The sequence below is a fragment of the Sphaerodactylus townsendi genome, linkage group LG02 (genome assembly GCF_021028975.2).
Source record: "Sphaerodactylus townsendi isolate TG3544 linkage group LG02, MPM_Stown_v2.3, whole genome shotgun sequence".
Classification (NCBI taxonomy): domain Eukaryota; kingdom Metazoa; phylum Chordata; class Lepidosauria; order Squamata; family Sphaerodactylidae; genus Sphaerodactylus; species Sphaerodactylus townsendi.
In genome coordinates, this window is record NC_059426.1 from 83,862,977 (window position 1) to 83,866,504 (window position 3,528).

Below are 3,528 nucleotides of genomic sequence, written 5' to 3' on the forward strand. Positions count from 1 at the left end.
ACTTGCTTTCCCACATCAGATCCTCTGAAGATGCCAGCCACAGATGCAGGCGAAACGTCAGGAGAGAATGCTGCTAGAACACGGCCATACAGCCCGGAAACCACACAGCACCCAAGCAATAGAATGTGTTTCTCCAGTGTCAGTACTATAAAAACATACATACTAGCCTTATCTAGAGGGCCAACGTGGTGTAGTGTTCAAAAGCAGGTACACTCTAATCTGGAGAACTGGGTTTGATTCCCCTCTCTGCCACTTGAGCTGTGGAGGCTTATCTTGTGAACCAGATTAGCTTGTGCACTCCAACACATGCCAACTGGGTGACCTTGGGCTAGTCACAGTTCTTCAGATCTCTCTCAGCCCCACTCACCTCACAGGGTGTTTGTTGTGGGGGGGAGGAAGGGAAAGGAGATTGTAAGCTCCTTCAAGTCTCTTTACAGGAGAGAAAATGGGGCTATAAATCCAAACTCCTCCTCCTCCTCTTCTTCCTCTTCCTCCTTTCTTCTTCTTCCTCCTTCTCCTCCTCTAACTTCTTCTTCTTATCTCACTTCTGCTGTGTAGATTACCAGGCCACACAGAACAATGTTATACTTCTATGCTGTTCATTGATTCTAATACAACATACAATGTTGCTGGATTCTGTCCAGCAGCACTTGAAATACACAGTAGGATGGTCTGAGCCATAAAATAGGCTTAGATTAGAAAATTATAATTACGGTATCTTAATTTCGTTGTCCCCTTGTGTGTATTCTTTTTTAGCTTTAAGCTTTTTGCTTTCTTTTAATTGTGTATAAAATATTTACTTTATGCTGGTTTATACTGGTCTATGACTGTAATAAAGCTTCTGATTCACTAATAATTAACAAAAAGATAAAGCAGTATTGTTTTACCAGTTTACAGGAAGATGTTTGAAAAACAGTGAATTGTTCAGGCTACCCAATGAAATGTGAATTGAGCTCAGATCTTTATTTTACTTACCAATTTTAAGATTTCTGGAATCATTCAACATGGTGGCTCTAGATCAGGCAGTTTCTTTTTCTCTCTGGTAATGGCAGTTTTTGCTGAATCTTCATGGTTTATAAATAAATGTGAGTGTAGGCTATTCTCAAATTTGGTTAAGACAAAATAAATACAGATGGCCAGTTAATACGAATTTGCATCTGGCAAATACTCCTTCCATTTTTGCAGATTATAAAGACTGCAAAGCTCTTGCTGGCATGAGAATGAACTCACCTTGTGATTCTTTGGACATCTCTATGGATTCTCTGCTGTGTCTGCCTGAAGGGAAATGAGAAAGATCATAGATTCAGTATGGGAAAAAAGCAAGAAAAGGAACCTCCTGTTTTGCTAGAACTGGATGAATAGTTCTCACCTGGTTGCAGGATTCATTGAACCAGTGCTTCAAACTGTGCCTACTCATGTAATTTAAACTACAAAGCCTGGTCAATCTTACAATGCTTTGTCATTGTTCTTGTGATGTAGAAACCTTGCTTATAAGCATTGTATTTTCCACTTGCTTATTGTCAGAACACCTGTTGTTTACTGTAATTATGAATTTGATTATGTTGAAGCTGTATGAAAAAGGCAAATAAATAATTGAGGTGCTTAGGGAATGCATGCAAAGCCCCAGATTTTATGGAACTCTCCCTGACCAATTTCTCAAGGCATGCTTCGGATACAGTAACTGGAGGGTCAAACTCCACAGCACTTATTTCTTAAACAGCAACTCATATTCAATAAAACCTGGTGGGCCACATTTTTGCTGTGAAACAAAATGCTGAACTAGATAGACCACTAGTCTGAGCCAGCAGAGCTCTTCTTATGTGCTTAACTATAAAACCTACAAACACAGAATACCTAGTTTAGCTCCTTCATAATATTCTTTTCACCAAGTACATGATTCCTGTGGGATTTGGACTCATCAGATCTTAGAAACTAAGTTGGGTCAATGCTTGGAAAGATGACCTCCAAGGAAGACTGCAGAGGAAATCAATGGCAAACCACCACTGCTTAATTGCCTTGAAGACCAACTAGGGGTCACTGTAAGTCAGCTGTGACTTGACAGCACTTTACACATACACATATGATGCCTGTGAAAATAAACTGCCTTACAAGTCTTGAAAAGCAAGCAAGGAGGAATCTATGCACACATGTTCAGTCTAGCTACCACTGAAAAAGCCTGGGAACACTGAGGATGAATGCACTACCCTGATGGAGAGGAGTGTTGGTGCCAGAGTTCATACAGAGAGTGGTGACTACTCGGATATGTGGGCCCAAAGCTGTGAAGCACTTAACAAAAAAGAAAGAACCAGCCCAGGAAGCAAAAAACTAGCACCTTTTTTTAAAAAAAAAAGTGGGTTAAAGCTTAGTCACCATGGATAACAGCACTGAGAGGGTTGGAAGGTGATTATCTCTCTTTTATCAATGTAGTCTTCAAGTAATTAATCTGTTTTTCTAGGGAACAGAAGATTAATGACTAAGGAGGTCCTGAGCCTGGGGATTCTACGTGGTTTTTGTATGTTGCATCAGTCTTGGAGGGACCTTAGGCATTCCTAGTACGTCAATATGCTGTCAATTGCCCTTATTTATAAACAAAATAAATGGATGAGCAGAAGTTTCTTACCACAAATAAAAATCTGTTGTCCATGATTCAGCGAAAGTGGAGGACTTTCAAGTTCCATTGATTTCAGTGGGAGAAGTTAGGGTACATTTAACGCTCCCACTGAAATCAGTGAGACTGGAGTGCTTTGCTTTTGGTAGTCTGTCTTGGAAATTTAACTCAGATCATCCTCTTCACTGAACATGCAACCCTGTTCTTGGAAATTTTTGTTTTGGACTTTGGAAATGCAGATAAATTTGGAAGGTGGCTGAGTGTCTCATATTGTTTCTCCTTTGCATAGTGTCAGTTTAGAAGGAAAGATAATGAAGGCTGCTCTATTTGCAATATTATTATACCAAAGAAAGCCCCTTTCCGCACGGGTGTTTTATGGCGCCCTGCGGACGGTCCCAGCGGCGTCGGGTCAGCGTCGACTACGCCGACCCAGCCGCTTCCGCCTCCGTGTGGAAGCGGCCAAGGTTAAGTCCTAGTCATTTATAATGTCCACAATTACAAACTCCTTACCCATCCTCCAAAGAGCATAATAATAGTTCTGGGGAACAGCAGGATACTGGAATTGATTCTGAAGAAAGTTCTACATGCAGCTGCTTTTTAAGGCCTGAGGAAAAAGTCAGTAAGTTTTAACATTTTTCTGAGGAAAACAGATTACTATTAATCCTTATCTAGCTGTGGATAAGGTACATGTTAATGCTTGCTATGGGGGATGCTACTAAAAATATCCCCTGCCCCTGGGATGATTAATCATCTTGACTGCTGGAGTAGTTATATGGATCAAGATATAATTTCATGGGTCTCTCTTCACATCCTAGGCTTCCAGGATCTATGGGGAATTGACAGCCATAATGGTCACCACTAGGCAGAGGTGGAGCAAGAGAAAACTGTGGCCGGGGTGCACTCGCACCCTGTGCCCCTGC